We start from the raw sequence: 25,736 nt of genomic DNA, 5'->3' as shown, positions 1-25,736 counted from the left end.
AAAGGACATAATAGTAAGTTGTTACACTGTATGTTTTCAGTTTTAAAACCAGATCAAAAGAGTAAACTGGACTATTGCTTGCACTGTATGTTTCTTACTTTAAAAAAAAAGATGAATAATAAGCATCATTTGTTTATTAATTGGACAACATTTAAACTAGATCATAGAGTCATTTACACTGCTCACGTTGTATGTTTTTAATTAAAAAGAAAAATGGATCATAACAGTTATTTGTTTTGTGACTAGACTAAACTGCTCGTGCTGTATGTTTTTAAATCACAAAAAGAGTCCAATTGCACGGTATGTTGTGTTTGAGCACAAAAGATGTTTGTTTTACCATTATTTCACTGTACTTGCACTGAAGATTCAGTGGTGGAGGAGTGACTCATCCGCTGAAAAGCGGTTCAGGAAACACTGACTGACTGTTAACTGTCATATTATGTTTAACCACTATTTCCCCATCATTCTCTCTGATAAACGGCAATGCTGTCATCTCAAACTGAAGCCAAAGGGTAAAATGTAGCCTACCTATAGCCTGCAGTACCACGTGAGCTATTCAAATAAGATGACAGACTTTCAGAAAGGCTGTGAGAAAGTGAGAAAGTTGGCACACAGGAAACGTCCCTTCACTATATCGTCCGCAGTGTATTTGCTCCCACACACCACATGCTGTAGCCTGTTTCCTGCGCAGACCTGAACCAAATAACATCAAGTAAGAACACACCCACCTAAAATCCTAACAAAAAAACTTTGGGACACCCACACAAACCCCTACATACAAAACACACACACACACGCACACACACATTATTTAAAATGGCAAATCTGTAAACTTGAGAAAGAGAGACAGCGACAGAATAAGCTGGAGGGAGAGAGACACATCACTGCTCCCTACAATTCATGAGATAAATGGGATTTCTATTAGGTACATCCATTGAATGCTAATACCAAGCAAGCTGCTTAGTCTAATGCCCATACCTAATCTGAACCTTTTTCTCTGGACTGCCTGTTTCAGCAGTTACATGGAAAATCCCTGTTGGTCAACTTAATATAGTGCAGGGTTTTTTCCCCACTTGAGTTTGTTCGCTTCATGATGGATGATTTTAGGATTTGTTCCCTTGGCTTAAATGGAATGCATAATGAATGCACACACTGACAACATACATTTGTTATAGTGATTTCCATTTTGAATGACAGGGGCAGATTATAATGTGTTAGAAACACGTGGCAGTTGAGTCAATATTCTTCTGAGGAAGGTTTATGAATCTCTCATGAACAGCCTTAAATGGGCCTTGTTCCTTTTGTCAGTTTGTCACTACGCAGAGAAGCACAGAAGTGACTCAAAGAACATACACACACAGGCCTTATCAGAGCTGAAATCTTTTCAACTGACCTGAAACCTGCTTAAAAATTAATACCGCCTCAATTAAATCACTGTGTTGTAATTTTATACCTAAGTGATACTCATTTAAAATGAGCAAAACCACAGATCAATAGGAACTGTACCTTTGTTGCCCACTTATCACTTTCCTTGAAAACTGATCTGGAATGCCTAAAAATGAGAAATATTAAGCTCTGTCAACAAAAGCCTTGTGCAGGCTGTGATTCAGATTAATGTTAAAGCAATATTTTTTTGTGTGTCAGAAAGAGAACAGTGAACAACATTTCTCCTTTTGCATTCCACAAAATAAAGTCATATGGTTTTGGAACAACATAAGTGTGAAAAAAAAAGAAATTACAGAATTGCAGTATTTAACATATATAAATCCAGAGACGCCAACTCTGACTCTCAGCAAACCTAGAGACCCCAAATATTAAAAGCTAGATTTGATCAGACATTAACACTTTCAAAAATCCACTAAAAAATAGTTAATAGTTAGAAATGCCAAAAGAAAATTCTGTAGCACGTTTCAAAAAGGTTTAACTTGTTAACATTAGTTAAACTGAATGAACAATGAACAATAACTCTACAGCATTTATTACTCTTAACTGATGTTATATCAATATTTGCTAGCAAATGTTTGTGAACATGAACAAACAATGAACAATAACATTTTTATTACTTAACATTAACAAATATGAATAAATTCTGTAAAAATATATATTGCACAGTGTGAGTTCTAATAATGCATTAATTACTTTTTGTCAAGTGTTACTGAAAGTTCTGTTTTATATCTCTTTTCCATATAGGTCCCTGCAGAACCATCATTGAACCCCTTTTATTTATTTATGAATGAATGAATATAAGTGATTTAACATTAGCAAGTTAGTGACATAAGACAGAAAAGCTATATGGCACATGTTGATCACTGACACTTCCTTAATCCTGCTCCACAGAGCCCATGCTAATGTTTCATAATCCTATAGTATCCACGCTACACCATTTATAAAATACACTCATTTATCTTGACCTCATACAAGTAAGGAGATTCAATGCTTCTGCCTCCCTGCAGAGGAACCTTAAGTCCTGCAGAGCCTTGAAAAACTGCTGACCAGCTGCTAAAAACCAAGGGAAGGTCAGCTGCAGAGAACACAGAGACAAAGACCAGCCCTGGACCTTCTCATCAGCCAGGAAAACAGATTAGCTGTCTAGTGTCTGGCCTACAGCAGGCAGAAGTGCACGTAATACTCTTAGTGATCGTAGCACAGGTGTGAACTAAGATACGTACACCGTAAACACCTCCACAGTTAGCATCTCCAGAAAGCGTGCGATAAACCCACCGCACTCTGCTCAACACACTGCTTGTTTACAGTGTGTGTACAACCAGAGCAAACACAAACCAGCCATTATGCACCCGTGATAAACTCTCTCTGACATATTTACAGCAAACAGATTCTCCCTTGAAGGAAAACACACATTTAAATGTCATTCCCGGAACAGGCACAGCTCAGATCCATATCCCACAATCCTCAGAGAGAAAGAGAGAATAGCTATGAAAGGATTGTTTATTTGATGCTCATGACTAGGAAAACAAAAATTCTAACAATTACAATACAGTTCAATAAAATATTTGACATTACATAAAATAAGTAAAGCTTAAACCTCTCAACTTTTTTTTCTTCTTTGAATCAGCAGTGGACTTGTTAGGGCAGAGACATTGCAACAGGTTATGTACTGTATATTAAAATGAAAACTCAACCAAAAATGAAAATGTTTTTATCTTTTACTCACCTTTATGTTCCTGTAAACCCATAAAACTTTCCTTCTAGAGAATACAAAAGGAGAAATTCTGTGAACTGCGCTTGTGCTATGTGCTCTTTCCATATATGATGAATGGAATAGAATGCACGGTAACACTTTACTTAGCCTTTATGTATAATGCATTAGAAAAGTTGTTTTGGTACATTAATTATGCCTTTTAATGCACATTATTATGCGTTGTACAATTTCCTGAATAACTGCAACCACAGTTAATACATTATATCACTTAACAATTCATTATACCCTTTTATAGCCCTTTATAATGCATTATACATAAAGGCTTTAAGTAAATTGTTGCACTTTTCCAGCTTAAAGCACCATAAAAGTGATCCATATGACCTCTGCGCTATTCCAAGTCTTCTGAAATCATACAAAAGACCATTGCAAGTGGAGTCAGACCAGTCTGATTTGTGAACAAATCATTCTGATTTGCGAAAGAATAAACAGTTTCATAAAAAAATTCCCTTCACAAATCAGACATCACTGATTTTTTTTCCCTCATGAGCTCTCATGCACAAAACCAAGTGCACTCCTATCTAAATTTTAAGTGAATAATGACTTAAATTTTGATCTATTGCTCTCACAAAGTCATCATAGACCTTCAGAAGTCATTTTAGAGCCTGGTCCTCATTTACTTGTGATATATTGTGTGTTGCAGAATGACTTTAAATCTGTATGCCATAATACTGGAATACGAAGTCTAAAAAAAATTCTAAAACACTAAAAACACAATACCAATTCATGAGCAATGATAGAAATGATAGAAAGGGTCTATAAAGATCTATAGTTATTACAGTTAGATCAACTAAATCGCAAAGTGCTTAATTCCACTTATTGAGTTTCATATAGGAATAGCAGATACTAACAATTGTAAAGCAATACGGAAAATGTATGATAGAAAACACATTTAGTTGAAAAGTCCTTGATGGAAAATTGGAAACAGAAAAAAAATGCAATAGCTTTTAAAGTAACAGCACTCGGATGTGAACAGTAAATGCTTGAAAATATTTGTTTTTGGTGGTGATGAATGTTTGTTTTATGCTATGCTGTTATAAAACCACAAGAGGGAGGTCAAGAGCGCAGCAGAGACCAGCTCAGTGATATCAGTGAGAAATCAGACACAAACTGCAAAATGTGGCTAAACAATCCCTCATGACAGCCATTATCCGTTGTCACACTGCAATGACTCTTTCAGCCTTTTAGCTGAATCACGAATACAATACAAGTGACAACAGTCACCATAATATCCCAAACACAATTTTAGCCGCTTAACATAGACTCCATGATGAGGCCATCATAGCTTTAGCAGTTTGTCAACTTATCTAGAAATGCTCTTTCTGTACCTCAGCAGTTTCTAAGTCTCAGGTATTGATCTAACAGATGTGTTGCAAATACATTATCTGCCTGAAAATGAGCATACTAATGAACAACAAAGGCAAACAAAGCAGATAGAGAAAGAAAATCCTGCCAGGCCTTTATATACACATTTAAGACAGCAAAGATGCCCTCAAGTGGTCAGATGGGGCTACTTCAAGATTTAAGTCGAAGGGGGAAAAAGATCACTGCAGAGACTGCAAACAGTTCCTCGCTGATTTAATCATAGCACGTAAAACACAGCACTGACCTCTGAAAGACATTTACCCACAGTTTAAACACACATGTTCATTGCAAACAAACAAAAGAGACATCAGGTCAGGCATTCATGCATATTAAATGCCATCAGATGCAACACACTCTGGCACTTTCAGGAACAGGAAACATCTGGTATGGAGCTGGATGACATGCTTCCTGTGAACTGCTGCTGGCGCCATTTCTCACATTCAGAACCATTAGGTAACGGAGCTGTGTCCTGGCCGACAGAGCTGCGTGCGGTGAAATGCAGATTGATCTATTGTCCTTTCCTCACCCTGCTATGACATCATCAGCAAGAAGATCTTTTGGTGCATGTCATTAGGGACTGTATAATTTCACTTCCAAAAGTTACGTAATACAGACAGCTCTCCGTAGGTGCTCACTGTTCTGAACCACACAGCATGGATTACAGCCTGAAGCCAAACGCGATCCGATGTGAGTGCAAGTGCATGTTTGTTTGTGTGTGTCTCACGGCCCAAATGACTACATACATACTGTGCAACACTGTCACACAGACAGTGAGAGAATGAAAAGCTTTATTTGATATGAAGGTGAGAAGGACAGCTTGATGCCACTGCAAGTTGGGAATTCAAAGAGAACTATCTGTTAACCTTGTCGTTCATTAAACACATCAGCGTTTTTAATTGATCCAACTATAGCCGCTGCATGTTTAATCCGCCTTCTAATCATGTAGTTAATAGGTTTATGAATTCATCTTCCTCTCACCATCTCACGCATGATGTCCCCTGATCATCCCAATATTGACAAGGTCACCTAGTCATGCAAAGCACTTTTGACTGCTTTAGGTGATTAAAGATTCTTTTGGAGTTTAAAATGAAAATCACAATGATTTTGTGTGAGGAAAAGACCAAAATTCAAGTCACTTGCTGGAAAAGCTTTCCTCTCTGCTGAAGCTTTCAAATCTCATTCATGTTTACATAAATTCAAACCGTTTTTTATTTTTATTTTTTATATATATATTTTTGGTCTGTTCCTTCAGAAACATTGGGAACCATGGCACACTTCAAGCTTTGAATTTCTGCAAAAATTTCCTAACGGGATTTAAATGACAAATAAGTGAATTAATGACAAAAGGTTCAACTATGGAAAGAAAAAATAGGCTAAGAACATACACCCATATCAAAGTTTTATAACAATACTAACAGTTACTTCATTATTAATAAAATAGCCAATCAATATAAATGAAAGGCAAGTAAAATTATTTCAATATAACACATTTCAACTAATTTAGGTTCCAGTAAGCCAAATATGACATAATAGAGAACAAAACAGAAAACTTAAAGTCATTACCAAAATTTAGATGATAATTCCTGGGGAAAAAAAGTCTATTGCCTATTGTCAATAATGTAGGGATATATGAGGTATGATGTATGATGCACAGTTCAAACAGAAGTCATTTTCAAACCAAGCAGCTTTCTGTTGGTCAACGCAGCACATTTGCACAACAAATGTGAACCTTTTGCGAATCCTGTATTTGGAAATCTTTTCCAAAATTCGTGATCCCAATCTAGTGAAACGACTGGATTTTGCCTGCAAAAAAAATCAGCAAACAATAGTAAATGTGACCACACATTTACTCATATAAAAGCCTGGGCAATTCTATGCATTTTAATGACTCTTAAGCTGTGTCCCGATTCAAATGCTGCATCCTTCGAAAGGCTACATTCGAAGATTGAATGTGTCACAGCGGTGCAACAACGGCTGTTCCAGTTCAAAAGTGAAATGCGTCCTTCAATTCCTGAGCAATAAAGGACACAACAGATAGATCCTTCATGGCCCAGACTATCCCAAGATTCATTGTGTGCCAGAAAATGCTGGATTATACTTTTATATTGAAGATCAGGTTTTAACTTAAAATGGTTTAAATGTTGAGTTCTATCTTGCTTAGATGCGATTTTACAAATAGTTTATACTTTTTATTATGTAAATAAATTAACAGTGTTAGCCTATCAACATGCTATCTTCCATGCAAACAGTTATTTGTGTGCTGTGCAAAGTTGCTACCTCGTAGTATGTTCCGAATCAGTCATTTAGGAGGCTTCTTGGAAGGCAGCTTTTAAAAAACAGAGCTAAGCTATCTTGACTGTGAGGATCTATTGTTCTCTATCCGGAAGAGCTACAAGCTACAGGGTTAATATAAATGACAAGAGTAGACATCTTAAAGGTTCAATTTAGAGATTGGAGGACATCTTTCAGGATGGAGAAAGAGTGGTAATGGAGCATGACAGGACACATCCATTTCACAGGAGACAGCAGAAAGAGAGAGAAAGAAAGAAAGAAACAAAGAAAGACAAATGTAGCAGCGCTCATGTTGTCTACTCCACCAGGTATGTGACCTTTTAGCACTAGCTATATATAGCCCCAAGCTAGAGGGGGAAAAGGCGGGTTTTGTCCTCTCCCTTTCTTTCCCCGCCTCCTCTGTCCAGGTCTCTTTGACATGTGGTCAATTCCAGCGAAAGCGAGTCTTATTGACAGGCTTAAATGAGATTGCTTCCACTCATCTATCTTGAGTAAAGATCCATTGGCTTTCCTCTTTAGCCACAAGTACACGATGCCCACCAGGCCGTGATTTACAACACAAACCCATCAGCTGACATCCAATGCTTTTCAGTGGACGTCTCTTTTCACACAAATCATTTTTTGAAATGTTCCATAAATCACTTAATACCCGATAGCCCATATAAGGCACTGTTTCCAGGGACGACAAGACAAAGGAAGCATCTTTATCACATAAATTTAAAAGTGGGACGGTACAATGGTGGCATGATCTTTTTCAGTATCACTATTTTTATTGCTCATATTTGGGGTTAGGGATTTGAACAAACCCCTAACCGTACGTGTCCACTGACGCATAGTAAGCAGAGATGAGCGGGTGTTTCCAATTCATTCTTCATGGGCGGCAGGCTTGTGCAGGGGATTGTAGGATTGACAGTAGAGCGGTAAAAATTGGGAAATGTCTGCAAATGAGTGCCAAAAAAAGCAGGGTAGCATCCATTTGCTGTGGTCAGTCATAGACACGGAACACCTTAGCAATGACTATCGGTTTCGTTAATGGTTCCCGCATGTGTATTCTTCAGCTAATACAGACAAAATACCATACTAAAATACATTGCTTCCAATATTCAGCTCCAGAATAATGTTCTTTAAATGAATAGTATAGTGCAACAAGAATAGACTAATTTCAAAACAAATGACTAAGAATCATTAATATTAATATATATTTTTAATAATTAATAATAATAATACAGTTATTAATATTAATTAATTAAATGTCAATACAATTTTGTTTAATATTGTTTTTTCCTCACTTCATTTTGATTTTCTGCACCTCAGCAAGTTACACCATAATTACAGATATATAATGATTGAAGAATGATAGAACGATTGTTAACGTACTTATTCTACACAAATAAACAGCAACTCTGAATATTGTTGTGTAATATATGGTTCACATAAAACTAAATTCTGTCATCATTTACAGTACAGTAAGAATATGTTTTAAGTACATTACTTAATTAAAAAAGAGAAGAGAAGAGAAGAGAAGAGAAGAGAAGAGAAGAGAAGAGAAGAGAAGAGAAGAGAAGAGAAGAGAAGAGAAGAGAAGAGAAGAGAAGAGAAGAGAAGAGAAGAGAAGAGAAGAGAAGAGAAGAGAAGAGAAGAGAAGAGAAGAGAGACCTTTCAAGGTTTGGAATGATATTAGTGTGAATAAATGATGACAGAATTTTGATTTACCCCCTCGAGGCCAATTAATGGAATGGACTGCTATCTCTTAAAAAAAAAAAAAAAACATGTTCTTTAAATTATGAGTTATATTAATTACAGGTATTTACTGTATAGTTAGGGTTAGGATTAGGGTTTGGCTTAGGGTTACTTGCATGTAATTTTGCATAATTTATTGTTATTATAATAGTACCATAGCACCATAAAATAAAGCGTTACCTAAAAGAAAATTGTGTAAGCACAACTGTTTTAAATTTATTTATCATTATAATAATTCTGCAGTGGAGTTGCATTTTTGTTTTTAAAAATTATTTCTTAAAAGTACTAAAAGAATTGTTAATGAAACCGATAAGTGAATCATTAAAAGAAATCAGAATAAAAGCATAAAATTCCTTATGATTCCAATCCCTGCTTGTAACTGCCTAGCGAAGACTTGTACGTGCACAACAAATCCGGTTGGTGTAGTGGTTGTGGTTTAAGAGTACTGAATGGAGGGGTGGGGTTTGGCTGAAAGCGGCTCTCAAGTCTACAACAGCACCAGAGCGATCAGATGGAAGTGTGAGCGACAGACGCCAACAGATCTGGGATTCCCCAGTTTACCAATTCTTGACACGTTCCTCTGCCCGACTCTCCTCCGCCCACTCTCTCCCTCTTCTCTCTTTCTCTCTCATCCTTTCAAAAGATAAAGGTGAAAGTCATGATGCAGTGGGAGACCACCGTTGTTAGGTAACAGCCTGCGAAGCTCCCTAAAGGCTCACGTTGACGGTTTATGGCCACATCGCTCCACATGTGCATCCATACTGCATCAACACGCTCAAACACCATGCACACGGCACACACAAATAATCTTCCCGCTAACGTCGGCATCCAGTGGGGCGTATACACTCTAGATGCCTGCAAGCACACACTCACTGTTTACCCATAATGCATCAGTAAAGGTCAAATGCTATAAACTTCAGACTGCTATTCCTAGAACCCCACTATTTATGACCGTCTCCATCTACTATGCCTGCTCTGAGCAGGTCGACAAAAAAATAATAATGCAGCCAATTTAACACTTCCTCATGCAGAAAGCTGCCAAGCAGAGCTGGAGTAAAAGAGAAGGCGTGAATGCATGTGTGTGTTTGGTGGGAGGTCTTTATGATGGGCTACCAACAGTTCGCAGCAGCAGCGAAAATGTCCCCTGTAAGTTTTTACTCATGAATGTTTAATCTTTTCATGACCGAATCGGTAATATGGCTTGAGGACGAGGCCTTTTAAACCTCCATCCCACTCAGACTGCTATAATATAAACCTGTGTCCTGTGGGCTTGACCTCCTTTGAATAAATGCCCAGGTTCAGCCACTGGGGAGGATCTAGCTGCAATATTTCTGCTAGCATTACTCAATCAGGACGGATTGCACCAACCCACCATCAGATGATTAAATACCCTAAAGAATCCTGCGATGTTGTAATAGATCAAAGAAAACGCAATCAAGGAAGCCATCTGTCCACCACCTTTTTCTGTGTCCTGTTTTGGGGTGTAGTATTAGCGCTGTACTGTACAAAAGCATCTGTGCGGAACGCTCCTGTTTCTGTAGTTTTAGCATTCTGGCACAGTTTACACAGCTAAATGAATGACTGCATCAGATCCACTGATGGTTTCTGCCAATAAGGATCTAAATAAGCCGGAGAGTGATATAAGAGAGTGGATGGATCAATCTTAAAGCGCACATTCAATTAAAGTAACTCACCAAAGTGTTACACTGGGTCCAACAACAGAGCTGTCAAGAAGGATAACTTGTACTGAACGCTGTCTAAATATTAGTCTGTTCTCATTCATGAGGTAAGAGACAGGACTAGTTTGGTTTCCCCTCTCTCTCTCTCTCTCTGTACTGTCCTGTTGGTTCTCCTCTATCCTGATGGCAAAAAGCCATTAAAAAAGAAAAGAAGGTGGGCCATCCGATTGATGTGTGTATAGCAAATATTGTTTTTGAAAGATGTCTCATGTCTATCCTCAACAAACCGCATTTATTTGCACAAAATTCAATAAAAACATTAATGCTGTGAAATATTACACAGTTTCTATTCATTCATTCATTCCTGTGATGGCAAAGCTGATTTTTCAGCATTATTACTCCAGTCTTAGAGTCACATGATACTTCAGAAATCATTCTAATATGATGATTTGGTGCACAAGAACCTTTTCTTATTATTATCAATGTTGAAAACAGTTGTCCTGATTAATTACCCCATTTATTTTAAATATAAATATTATAATAACATTATAAATGTCTTAACATTTAAGGCATCATTGCATTTAATGCATCTTTGCTGAATAAAATTAGTAGTTTATTTATTTTATCTTACCCAATTTTTTATTTTATTTTACCCAAGCATTTTAAACAGTAGTTTAAAAACTGAGAATATATCTTTTCTAGGTAATCTGCTGAAAACTAGCCTTTTATTTATTGTAAACCTATGTAATTAAATTATGACTATTTTATTATGGCATAATGTCATGTCAATTGTTTTCATACTGATATGAAAGTTTTGTTTTATCACTCTTTCTTAAATTAATTGAAAAATCTAAAACTTTTTAAAATTTCGTTTTACTATTAATAATTTTAGTCAGAAACAAATTGCACCAAAAAAATATATACGTTTAAACCCTCTCTCTTAGTAGAGATTTTTTTTTTCTAGTTATTTTTTTTTTTTTTTTTATGTATAGTATCTTTTTAACGTTTGTTTCAAGGTACTTTGCCTGCTCTCTCACAAAACATCCACAAAAAGCACATAATAGTAGTCTGAATGTTCACCAGCTAGTGAATGTGTACAATCCCCATAGACAAATGAGATTTAGCAGAAGAGAGCAGTTATTGATCCATCGGTCTGATGTAGTTTATACCAAATAGCTGATCAAAGGTCGTCTGCTCTAACATGTCCTTGTGGGAGGTAGCACATCTGGTCCACGCGAAACACATTGGTGCCCTGATAATAACACAGTGACAACCCCAGTGTGTATCAGATTTTATGGGCATACCAAAAATAATTCCATGATGGCTAAGAACTCATGCAAGATCAAGAAAATTTATCTTAGCAACTGAAGAGACAGGCTTGCACTGATATAAAGGAAGGTGGCTGCTCTTTGACATAGACACTGTAAGTAAATCCTATGACACAAATTACAAAGACATAATGAGAGCTATCACTAGCTTCATTTCCATTTTTGTGATATGCGCTAGACCTCTGAGTTACTCATTTGTCACTCTGGATAAAAGGCTCCAATAAATGAATTAATGTAAATGTACTCAAGCCACCAATTAAAGGCAATCTACTTTACCCTATAGAAACAGGAACTGATCCAGGGTGGTCTAAGTGTGTTTTGGGACTGTATAAGATGGATGAGGTTTAAATACAGCAGGAATTACCACAGGGGCCGATTACGCAAAGTCCCTGGAGAAAGGTGATGTTGAAAAATGGCACAGTTGAGCTTTGATAATAATTCAATTACAAAGACTACAAAAGCCTTTACTTTTTGTGGTAAACACATGAATCTACAATTAAGATAAATAAAGCAGAAACTGCAGGGGAAAAACAACAATTATAAGAAAAAAGTCACAAATTAAGATAAAATCATAATTTTATCACAAAAAAAAAATAAAAAAGTTAAAAATGGTAAGCTAAATTTGCAAGTACGAGAAATAAAACAAGAATTCTGAGAAATAGTCACACATGTATAATGTAAATATAAAGTGGCAAAAAAATAGATTTTATTTTTTAAAATATTTAGAATATTTCAGGTTTCTTTTTTTTTTTTTTTTGTCTTATGTGAAATGTGCTTACTAACATTCTGAGCAAGACACTCTTTAATCAACAATCAGCACTTGACTGCCACGCAATAGCTCTGTATTTCACAATAACAGTAGCAAAAGACTATACTAAATTCATGACCTCTACATAATTAGGTTTGTTCGAGAAATAATATTTTTTTAGTCTAAAAAACTAGCTGTAAAAAAAACTACCCTTTCATCCATGCACTCATTGAATAGTTCACCTCGTTTTTTTGTTTTTTTTTTACACTGGCTCCATAACCCTGGCACCATTCCACAGTTATTGGAAGTGAACTTCAAAAAATAAGTTTTTATATATAAGTTCTTAAATAAGGCCTTTGTCGTGCTGGTTCAGTGGATGTCTACCTGTGATATGGGAATCAGTCAGGATCTGATTGTCCCGCCATAATGAGCAAAACACATTAACTCCCCACTTCTCAATCCCTAGACCCAAGCCAAAAGTTACAGCCTAATGAGGAACAGTCAAGAGACATTTATATATTAAAAAAAAAAAATTAATTGTTAAGTGGCATGCTGTCAGTTATGTCTCAGTTTATAAAATCAAAACAAATACAGTATGGTACAGTATATGTAAGCAATGCACTTACAATGGATGTTCACATTTGCCATTTGATAATACATTATTTTGATATAATTATCATGAAAAAGCAAATGATTTAATTTAGCATTTAGCAAATTCTTTAACATTTACAACATTTTGATTTGATAATATAATGTTTATTGTTTTTCTCACACAGTAAATTAGGTGTTTATATAAGAAAATATATAAGTGCCTGTACATTTTAGGACAGGGTCTCTCACAAGGAAAACATATTGTGAGGTCCTTGGCAATAAAAAAAAAAAAAAGTTTGAAAACCCCTGCCTTAGTTTGTTCACTTGACCTCAACAAGGCATAATTATATGAAAACTGCATCTTCCCCATACACTTCCATTGAAAGTACATTACTGTACACGTTTTCCTTTAGTTTTTTAAACTAAAAGACAAGTTAAAATTATTTTCTATGCCAAAAGATGCCATCAGTACAGTTTAAAAGGAAAATTCTGTCAAAACTTACTCACCCTCAAATCACTGCAAACATGCATGACAAATCTATTATTATTTAGTTTTTAGAGTGACTTTCACTCTATGGACAAAAACCATCTTCAAAATATCTGCTTTTGTGCTCTGAAGAAATTAACAGAAGTCATAGTTTTGGAACAACATGAGAGTGAGTAAATGACTGAACTATTAAGTTGTTAAAATTGTAATATTCCTTTAAAGGTGTGGACTGGTGTATGTGTATGTGTGTGTGCTTGCTGGTGGGCCACATAGAAATATAATATGATTTGCAACAATGAGCTGTATGCATGGCGACAGTTAAGGTCAATCCTGCTACCTAACCTGTAACCGTCTGGCACCTGGACATTCATTTATCAACTCAAACAGTAGCTGCAAATGACTCAGACTTTTCTCTGGAGTGGTGGGGAAAAAAAGGGCACAATGGAACAAAGCATATGATATAAGGCATGATATAATCCTGGTCGGGCTGCAGTAGACGAGCTGAATTCAGAGAAGGAAAATGATTCATAAGCACTCTTCTCCGTGCCGCTTCATTCATCGTAATTCATATTGAAATATAACAGAACTCAGCATCCGTGAACAAATCAATACATCTCCGCACCTCGAGCCAAAGATGGGACGGACGGCGGGAGGTTAAGAGACGTCCGCCACAGGAAGAAAAAAAAAAAACAATAAATTAACTTAGGCTTTATTGAGCTTCCTCAATTATTCAACAACTGCTCTATTAAACCCCAGGGGCCTTTGAAGATATTGTAAGGAGATGAGGGAAGCATTCTGAGCGGTGTTCACTTCCAGGTCTCGGCCCATCTGCTTAACGACAGCTCTCTCCGCACGCCGCAACCCTCAGGAGGCTGTCGTTAAGAGACCTGCCTCTTTTATCTGTGCGCGGCTGATGTATGGCACTCGTGGTCGTACGTCCTTAGCTATGCGTACTCCAGAGAAGCTCAGCTAGCAAGCAGGTTATCCTGCAAAACAACGGCTTCGCCACAGGGACCTGTTCTGCAGAAGAAGAAAAAACGTCCGCCTGATATGTGGCGCCAGATGCTGATTTAGCGCACTAGCGGGGCAGAGTTCTAAGGGGAAGGAGTGGGGAGTGAATAGGGCATTAAATCATAAGCTGAGCTCAGGGTTTCAGAGCGGTGGAGATGGAGAGAACTACAGTTGAGGAGAGAGAGAGAGAGAGAGAGAGATGTCACCTCGTTTAACCTCCTAGTGGGTTCTCAAGGGACCATCAAGCCTCCACCTGCACCCGCAGCCTCTGAAGTGGGTGGCACGCTTAGCTGGAATGCATGTGGGCAGCAGGCTAAGTGTTGCTATGGGTAGCACATAACCTACTGACCTTCTGGAACCCACATGAAGCCATCCTATAACTCCCCGCATGCACCTGTCACATCACCTCCCCTGCATCCAGGACTGTACTTTATAAAAAAGAACTCTCAGCATCTTAGCTCACTCAAGAACGCCAAAGTGAGTGGCTTTGATCATCAGGCTGGTAAAAGCATCAACAGTTGCCATTATTTATGAAGCAGAAATGCTGTTAAATGTATAAGGCCCTGCTGAGTTTCTCCATTGCTGTGAGTTGGGGAGTCATTAACTAAAAGTAGTGCTGCTACTCTACTAATTGTACTATTTACTACTACTGTATTTGTAATTAGCGGGAATGTGTTTGGAAACAGCTGAGCTAGAGTACATTTTCCAGGATCTACTTACTTTGAGTAGTGTGACAAGACACTAAATTATGTGAGTGAATTGAGGTTATGCTATGAGGTGTCAAATGTCCACTTTCTGTCATGTGAAGCATTGGGAAATAATGTGTTATTTTATTGAATCAGTTCATTCAGAATTAACTGGTTTAAAATTATTCTCTAGTTCATTCGAGTCTCTATGCAGATGCTTGCACATTATAATATTTATTACAGTAGTTTACAAAAACATACTTTAAATTTAAATTTAAATTAAAATATGGTAATGTACAGCTGCATTTTATATATACATACAGTACACACACAAACACACAGACACATAAGCTGAGGAAAATACTAATATAGTATATAACAGGTGTTCGGTATCATACACACAAACACAAAACACCATCATGGTAACACATAACATTAAAATACTGCAATAAACATTAATTTAACGACACAAGATGTAACATAAAACCCTACTGGCATGTGACTGATAAGAAAATACTAAAAAGAAACATTTCAAATGAAAGACCATCAAATGTGAGCTTTCACATAGAATTCTGGGAGTGTCAGTTTATGAATTTTCATCGTAAATCATAAAATCATTTGTTTTTGTTTTTTTACTTCTAAAAATTGTACATTTAACAACATTTTACTGTAAAATTACAGTAAAATACAGAATTAACCCATTAGAACTATATAGTAAGGGAACTTACCATTACAGTCTCATTTTTATTTTGATAACCAGTGTATATACAGTATGTGACCCTGGACCACAAAACCTGTCTTAAGTCGCTGGAGTATATTTCTATCAATAGCCAAAAATACATCGTATGGGTCAAAATGATCCATTTTTATTTTATGCCAAAAATCATTAGGATATTAAGTAAAGATCATGTTCCATGAAGATATTTAGTGAATTTCCTACCGTAAACATATCAAAACTTAATTTGTGATCAGTAATATGCATTGCTAAGGACTTCATTTGGACAACTTTAAAGGTGATTTTCTCAGTATTTAGATTTTTTGCACCCTCAGATTCCAGATTTTCAAATAGTTGTATCTCGGCCAAATATTGTCCTATCCTAACAAACCATACATCAATGGAAAGCTTATGTAGAAAGATGATGTAGAAATCTCAATTTTGAAAAATCTACACTTATGACTGGTTTTGTGGTCCAGGGTCACATATGCTAAACGAGAGGTAAAGAACTGAGAAGAGAAAAGAAAAAAAAAATATTCAAACAATGGTCCTTTTAGACTGTAATGGCCCATAGGCTGGGCCACTAACATGGCCTAGGGTCAAGCGAACAGCTAAAGGCTGGATTCTGGGAGTGCAGTCATGCATATTACAATGATATAAAGTTCAGATGATTCATATGTATAAACTGTATATGAATTTCTAGCAAATACAAGAAATTGTGAAGACAGACTGATTTTATATAGATTTTGAAATAGTATATTATATTATATCTTTATAGCTGACTACACTTCCTTTACAGTGACATCAGCGATCTTAAAGAAATGAAAATGTGGCTTTATTTGTAATGTATATATTATATACTATCACTGTATACAAAATTACTCATACTGTGATATAAGATTTTGGTCATACCGCTTACTCTCATATCGCACACTCTCTGTCCCGTCATTCCCTCCCCCCACTTGTATGAAGCAGCTCTGGGCTTTAGAGAGCTGATGACAGGCAGAAGCCACTGAGACCGACTGAGAAAGCTGAGAGGAGTTGCCGGAAGAGCCTGACCTCAGGAGTACTGCAAGACTCACGGGGATTAGCTGTGGCCAGGGACGCTGAGCCGTGGCATTGCCAAGCAGGTCAGACTACTGAGAACAGACCAGTGGGGCGTCTCTTTATTTCAGCTATAAATCAGGAGAGCTAGGGTTTTTAACTGTGGGACTCTCACTAACTCCTGTTGGGGAAATTAGGGTGATCTCATTACTATACTTAGGTATTCATACTTGTTTTAGTTTTTTTACAGTTGGATGGACACTGGCAAAATTTGGGTAGAAATGAAACAATAAATAGCATGAACTGTTCAACATATATAATTAATCTCATTTTATAATACAGTAAAATCAACCTATGAATTGCATGAGTTCACTATTCTATGAACCTCAACAAATGATTTAAAAACATTTGTATGTCTTGAAAATGGTAGACAAATTGCTTTAGATGCTGTGTCAGTGTCTATTCAAACATAAAAACAATGCATGTTTGCTAGAAACACACTTTATGTATGAATATCACTAATGAGATCACATTGGAGAAGCACATTTTACTATCGTCTGCTGAAATTCAGCACCATGGACAGCTCCAATAAGTACAAACACCTGCAGAGATGCAGAGTTCTCCTAACATCCATCTACATTATGCCCTTCTTGCTGGGTGCTGAAAAGTGGGTTAAATACTTCAAACACATTGGAAAAGAAGTTGCCTCATACTAGGGCAGAACAAAAGGATAATGCCAGCAAAATCAGCCCAAATACCTTCATACAACGTTGCTATTTAGAGGATGGTCCATAGAACTAGGCCCTGTCTCTCGACGTTACACAGCGTGGTCACAGAATTACTGTACGCACATTCTGTCACTGGCAAATGACAAGATTTATGGACTTCATTATTTTTCAGAGCCAAAGAGACTACAGGCCAAGTTCTCCACATGTAGTTCTTACAACAGACAGAAACAGCACAGGAGAAACAGAAACTGTGCACACAAATGGATGGATGGATTGATGGATGGATGGATGGATGGACAAACAGACAGGCAGTAAAAGTGATAAAAGTTTTTTTATAAATGTAATATTAACTGATATTTCTTTCTATAAAATCCAAGGCAATAAGGACAATAGCCAAGCACATCATTAGACTTGGACATCACTACTACAGTAGCTTATGCACACACATACACAGTGTTTGTGGCTCTGTACAGTATGTTTGGTCATTTGGAGACATCTCCAGTGGGAGAGCGCTCTTTGGTGCAGTCTGGACTGATAAGAAGCCAGAGATGTGGGGGTGGTGTGGGCTGGGTCATGCTGACTGCACTGAACTGGCACCAGGACTGATTAAGTTCAGTAGCGCTGCTTGCAATCGATGGGTTCAGGAAATCAGATGGGGTCTGTCTCATCAAACGCTGTACAGCCACCACCTAACCACCAAATGTTTAACATGGGTCTAAAAGCACTAAGGTGATTTGGCAAGCGATACAAGCAGCACCAGCTGCGGCCTACAGTAGTCTCAGCCTCAGACGCCCACAATCCGCTCACTGACCATCTGATGCATATTGCTCACAAAACTGGAATGCAAGTTCTCGATTTGGAAAGCTCTAATCTGATTGGCTGACTTTTCACAACTTCCGGGAATAGATGCGCAGCATTACTTTCAGACAGAGAAATTGTGACTATTCTATACACATTTTCCATTACTTTTCATGTTTTCAGGTTGAACAATATATTAGTAGTATATTTGTTACAGATATTTTGTGTAGCGGTCTATTGGATATATATATATTGGCTAATATTGAATAATTGTGCATGTTCATTTTTACATTTTATACACTGTTTAAACCTTAGCAAATGTCTAAATGGAAATAATTTTTTAGGGCTAAAATAAAATAAAAGTTTGTTTTTAAATATGATTTATATTACACATATTTCTGAAATATAATTACACGTATGTGCGTTTATTTATATATACATAGTACACACATATTATGTAAACAAACTTTTTTTGGATGCGATTAATTTAATTGACAGCCCTGTTTTTTATATTCTGTACAATATAATACTGTGATGCCTAAATTCATTTAAAACAATTGATTTCAGTTTTAAATATTTTATTTTTAATTTATGAAACAAATTTGACAAACATGGAATTTAATAGGCATTTGTCAGCTATTGGCTTTGACATGAAAGCAATTCTTAGCTCAATGTATCAGTAACATAGGTGCATCCCTTTTTTCTGAACAACTATTCATGCAAACATCTGATAAGTGTTAACATGGCACCACTGTTTAATTAAACATACTGGTGCTAGAGCTTTTGCCGTTTAGCAAAATGCGAGATCCACATAACCCATACAACATACCAATCCAGCACAAGCTTTATATAAAAAATATTTGCATGCAGTGTGGCAGAGTACAAATGATTCTATGGAAAGCACTGAAATGATCTGATCCATGAGAGTCTGCTAAGTGATTCAATCATTCGGAAAATAGTACACACTTCACACAGAGTCACTGTCGTGCATTACGGTGTAATATGCTATTTGAGAGAAGTACAGCGCGTAAAAGGTGGCATAAAGATCATACACAGCCTCCATTAGGCGATGAACATACCCTCATTTACAGAGCAGCAGTCACATGGTTCCCTGCACTTCCTGCACTCCGAAGTGCACTTCTGCAGGTACGTATGAGAGCAAATTACCTCCGGTTTTTATGCCCTCTTAAAGCGGTATGATGCTTAGTAATGCAGCTCATTCACATGATTGCTAGGCTTGAAAGTGAATGGGCAAAGTACAGAGTGATTAAGATCTCCACATTTGTCAGGATTACTTTCTAAACACGCAGCGAATGTAAATCACAACCGGACGCCGAGTTCCGCCATGGAGTGGCGGGTTTTGCGGTGGCTGGCGATAAAACACTAAACCTAATTACACGTCTTTTGATACAGTACCACAGTAATTAGTACTGAACTCTTCTGAAAACTTAGCATTTTGGAGAGAAGGGTAGATGGAGACAGAGAGACCAGGGCATGAATCAGAAGGAAGCCAGCAATCAACCTGAAGTGGATCTTCCTCTAGCTGCACAGAACATAAGCTCTTGACCAAAGTCCATTGAGGAACGCAAGGCTTTTAGCTCAAATGAGGGCGCTTAAGACCCCCCTTCTATTTATTTGCTTCTATTTACAACAAGCATATGGATGCTATCTTACTCAACACCAAGTGTTGTATGATAGACTCCAAATTAACAAATTTTGAGATTCACTTATCAGATATCCCCTGCTGAGTGTGTAGGGAGCAGTCAACACTGTGCAGGGACCCTGCAAATCGGAACGCAACTCATGATTTTGCCAAGTAGGGCAAAAACATTCTTGGTGTTGGAATCATATTTCTTAAAACCAGATTGGGCCATTCTTCTGATTTAACACTACTTAAATGTTCAGGTACAGGTTAGCGATAGGGTTAGGATTCTGTTTGATGGGAATGTTGTTCTAGGACCAACAAAAGATGCTGATTCTGGAATATGTCCTACTTGGCAAAATCACAGTCACCATGTGGCACTTGTGTCACAGTGCCACATTACACAGGAGCATACGTGTGCACAGATGCACAGTGGATGTGCTTTCCATGTCCCTACTGCATGTTGGGATGTCACACTAAAGATTCAGTGAGTCAATGCTAGAAAAAGTAGGCCTATAGGCATTTTCTTGAGTCACATATGTGAGTCTGACTCAGCAGCATAATCTGACTTCACTTGCCCGTTCTTATGGAGGGATGGAGGAATGATAATTGTTACTGCAGGCACATTCTCTTGCTGTACACTATTCATTTTATACAAAAATGATGATGAAACATTTCAAGTTAAAACTCTGCATCCTGTGTGATGCCTAAATTCAATTGGAATTTAAAAAGCATTCTGCATTCAGTTGAATGGACCACAAACTTACACCACACCATATGCTGATATATAAATTAATTCATTAAATTAAAATGATAAATAAGCATAGTGTATAATAACAAAGTCATTAAAGATTTAAGCACCTGAAACCTCTCATAAAACTACAAAATAGCTGCTGCTGCAACAAACAAATCAAAGGAAATAATTAGAATCCATTTTGGCCATTCATATGTACTCATTAATATTCATTATTTAAATGAGGTAGATGACTCAAAGCTGCTGTTTGTATTTTTTTCTTTTGACATTTTTTTCTTCTATACTAGCTTAATGTGCAGACACAATTTTAAACCATTAACCATTTATAGGTTGACTTCCCAAATACTGTAAACACTGTGGTTCTGTGGCACTCTCAACATTGCTCTGTTTATTTGAGTTGCATGACACAGCAACATTTGTTCAACCAATGACATGTGTTTGGGGTTGGACTATTAGTGTCTTGAATTAATACTAATACTGCAATTCCATTTGTGGTCAGAAATTACAACAACTCATTTGAATTGCACAGAATGACTGCACATGTAATTCACAGAGATCTATGCTGCAATAAGGCCAATCTACCTCATTTACCACAGCCAATGCTGAATGCTCAACGAAACTTTAAGAGAAAAACATTTTAGAAATGCTCCATGTGTCAGACATCACAGAAAATGTCTAAACATTCATAAATATTCAGCACAGGTTCTCAGTGAGCTATAACTGCTCCACATCTCAAGTGTCGTATTTAATATGGGTTTTTTCCCCCGTCTGGAAGGATCTGTCTTTAACTGTCCTAACTGTAAGAAAAGCGTTACAATTTACACTTCTGTAAAACACTCATTACACCTGGGGTTAACAGTGAATGAAGTGCAAACAAAAAGCAATGAATGTCTACAGCACTCCCACACAAAACATATCTGTTCCTCAATGCACCCCACAGGAGATTCAGTGTCATCCTCACTGTGGAAACAGACCTTTAACTAAAGCTCAGAGGTGAGGAGACACGTGCCCAGAACCACCCCTTTTTCTTGAGCTCAGCACTTCTAACAAGCGTTAAAAATAAATCACGCACTTAAATGTTTGTTCACAACGCCATCTGTTCAATTGTGTATAATGTGTGTCTGACAACGCAAGTAAATGTGTTCATGGGTAATTTAGAGAGATGCAGTACTTCCTGTACACGTGGCCTAAAGAGGAGGGCAACGAGGCAGGAAACGGTGGGGCAGCTGTCAATCGCTCCTGTGGGGAGGGCGTTATGCATGTTGTGCACATCCCGTGAGGATTTCATCACACCTTTTGAGAACATAACACACATACACACTGTTATGGAAGCAAAAGAGAAAGCACACCTGCACCATTACTCTGCTTTAGTCATTAAATTGCAAATTATTCAGATGATGAACTTGAAAGAGAAAAAAAAATGAGAATGTAGCACTTTTAGAGTATTTTCAGAATGTGCAAAATTATTTAAGTAAGTGTTGATGAGAGAGGAAAAAGTGAGAAGGATGCTATTAAAACACAGTCCTGTGGAGCTGTGGATCTGCAGTTAATGTAGGTACAGGTGATGTATGTTCAAGCCCAACCTGTTATTTTGTTCCCGTTCTCTCTCAATAGCCCAAAATAACATAAAGAGTCTACTTATCCCATCATTGACTCACTGAACATGAGTCACTGTGTGGCACAGCAAGAACAGCAGAATATTCTCCATTGGGACATTTTCAGGGTGTGGGCAACTCACAGAAAAACAGACATGACCATAAAGTTGACTAAAGGCCAAAGCAAGTTAAAAACAGCCCTGCTAAATTCACTTTAGATGTAGTACTCATCTGCTAAATTCAAGCGGTCACACTTTATTTTAAGGTCTAATTCTCACCATTAACAAACCATTAACTATGATTTTCGCCTCAATAAACTCCTAATTGGCTGTTTATTAATAGTTAGTAAGGTAGTTGTTAAATTGTTAAGTTAAATATTGGGTAGGATTAGGGATGTAGAATATGGTCATGCAGAATATGTGCTTTATAAGTATTAATAAACAGCCAATATGCTAGCAATATGCATGCTAATAAGCAACAAGTATTACCATTCAGGTCCACATAGATAAACATGAACATGAACATATAAAGTTTAGTCGGGGTGTAACGATAAATCGATTAATCTAATGCATCGCAATTCTCTCTGAATTCGATTCTGAGCTTAGTTTTAACAGCTTGCTTTCCGTTGCTTACACACAAACCACTTGAACTTAAAATAATCATTCATAAACTTCAAAAAGGTTGAAGCGAATTACAAGAGTGTTCACAGTGGGTTGTGCTTACATTAATCTTGCATCATAAAAGCATAAAAGCAGAGGCGCAAGTACATTTATTAACCACTCACAATTCTTCGTGAGCATTTGAGTGTGCAGTTAAAAACTAGCCCAGAACGCCATCTGCTGTTAAAAACTGAGTTCAGAATCGATTCAAGGGAGAATCGCGATGCATTAGGAAAATCACAGAATCGATCCATTAATCAATCCATTAATCGTACTAAACCCCCATGATGCAATCGCTATACACAAATATCATAATACAACAGTAAGTTCCTACCCTTCAAATTGACTGGCTGAGAGACCAAGAGAAAAAGTTTTCTACATCGCTAAACCAGTAGGTGGCAACAAGTGAATGTCTTTAGGAGTGAGTCATTGTGCTATTTATTCAAATGATTGGTTCAAAAACACAGATTCATTCAGAAGTGACTGTAAATGAGTCATCGAATCAATCATTCAACCAGTTTGTTCAAAACCTATTTATAATTAGGAACACAACTAGTCTGGCTGAATTCGGAATAGCATGCTACCATGCCACTTTTGCTATTCTGCCATCTAAAGATATGTTAGATGTACTAAGAACAGTATACGCTTTTTCAAATTCAGCCAATGTCTTCATGAGAGATTCAATTAATCATTCACTCAACTGATTCATTCCAAAACTTTGATTCATTCAGAAACAAAACACCACTCCTGCAGACCAGTCCCAATACCTACACTTGTATTCTTTGCCATTCGAGAGTGCATAAATGTGACAAGAAATAAGTGTGCATGAATGTCCCAGGTCTGAAAAATGCCAAAGCTCAGTGTCCTTAACGTACACTATATCCACACCATTTCAAATGCTGCTTCGGAGCAGTATTTGAGGCTAAGGAACCCATCATTTATCAAGTTCATCAACTCCAGTACCCTAAAATCATGAGATGCCAAAGGAAATCTTTCTAGTGCAAATTAAATGAGATACTACATATAATTTATGAGTAAAATGTAAAGTGTTGCATATTATATTGTGCAGAGAATAGAATGTGTATTTTGCAAAATGTTTGAAACTACTTTTTTCAGTTAATTAGAAACAGCACAACTAAACTGTTTGTTACATAGTGAGTACTAAAGAGACATTCAGAAGTTTATTTTTAAATGCAAAGCAGAAAATCAAAAAGAAAACTGTAAAAACTTTCTTGTATTTTACAACACTATGCTGCAAGTGTGTCCCATCAGTTAATAAAAAGTTCAGTCTTCATGCCCACTTGATCACTTGGTCTAAATGTTGCAATCAGTATAAACTTACTGTTTATTGAACTGAAGCATAAAATCAACATCACACTCACAATCACGCTGCTGGTCTGCATATGATAACTTGTCATTTCTTTTGCTGTGCTGCTGTAAATTAAATAGCGGCTAAACATTTGTGCAGGAAACACTGTTAGCTAGAGCATTGCAGGACGGGGTTCTTGAACAATACAGATGCCGAAGAACTGAACACTCATCATGAGTGTTACAATTTTTCATTTGCAGTATTTTTCTTAATGGAATATATTCTTGATTCCCAACCCTAATGCTGAATAATTCAGCATTATTTGATATTAGTCCACGTTCATCATTTCATTGAGATGGCAGTGCTGCGTTTCACCATAAATACTTGGAGACTTCAAACACAGGGGCAAGGTTAAGTGCTACTCCAAAAAACAGAATTATCAAAAACTCCAGAAGCGAAAAATGCACGCACCTCACTCTAAAAACAAACACACATTCTCGCAAGGAATTTAAAATACTTCTGTCCCTATGCATACTGACTAAACCAAGCATGCATCACTTGGAATTGTCATGTTGGAGAGTCATGAATAAGTCATGAAGTCAGTAATATGAGGTTTGTAATTCCCTTGCAGTCACTTATCATTAGCGAGCTGAAAGTGAAAACAGCATCAGACTGCAATTAACCGACATGTAGCTTCTGCTACTGTAAAACATCTGACAAACACATTTTTTCCCCCAGAAATTCCATTGTTTTTTCACCTTATCTTTGGAACACACAGACTGGCAGAAAATGTCCTGCTGAACAACTCCATTACTCTTATAAACAAAGGTATAACAATGGTCATAAAATAACAAACAGGAGGGATTAGAATTTCACGTTGTACTCAGTGCTGACTGTAAATCCATACTGAACGTGTCTTGGGGCAGTGGCTGCTGGGTCCTTTGCTGACACATGCATTTGTTGCTGTTAAAGATGGCTATTATCGAGAGACGCGATGGAAGCTGAGGTGCTACGATAATGACATCCGTAATTGGATTCTGCACAGATCTTAACATTCATCCAGAACTGTGGTTTCCATAGGTTGGCCAGCATGCCAGTCCTCATGAATTAACAAATATCATTATCGGGGTAAAAATCAAGTAATGCATATTACACAATCAGATTACGCAGCTTTTTTTCATTTAAATAATAAATATAGTAAATAATAAGAATAATGTTTTATAAAATAAAATGACATATGTATTTTATTACAACCCAAATTCCAGCCAATATTGTATTCACAATAGAACATAGATAACATAACAAATGTTTAAACTGTACAATTTTACACACAAAATGAGCTCATTTC

The 25,736-nt window shown here is 37.0% G+C and overlaps 1 protein-coding gene across 3 annotated transcripts in view; it reads right to left on the bottom strand.

The window, feature by feature from the left end:
- fgf14 (fibroblast growth factor 14) overlaps nucleotides 1-25,736 on the bottom strand; it is a 137,881-nt gene that overhangs the window by 71,805 nt on the left and 40,340 nt on the right. The gene's annotated exons all lie outside the window — the stretch shown is intronic.

Source organism: Onychostoma macrolepis, chromosome 09, assembly GCF_012432095.1.
Source record: "Onychostoma macrolepis isolate SWU-2019 chromosome 09, ASM1243209v1, whole genome shotgun sequence".
NCBI classification, from domain to species: Eukaryota; Metazoa; Chordata; class Actinopteri; order Cypriniformes; family Cyprinidae; genus Onychostoma; species Onychostoma macrolepis.
This window is presented reverse-complemented; position numbering and strand designations above follow the sequence as displayed.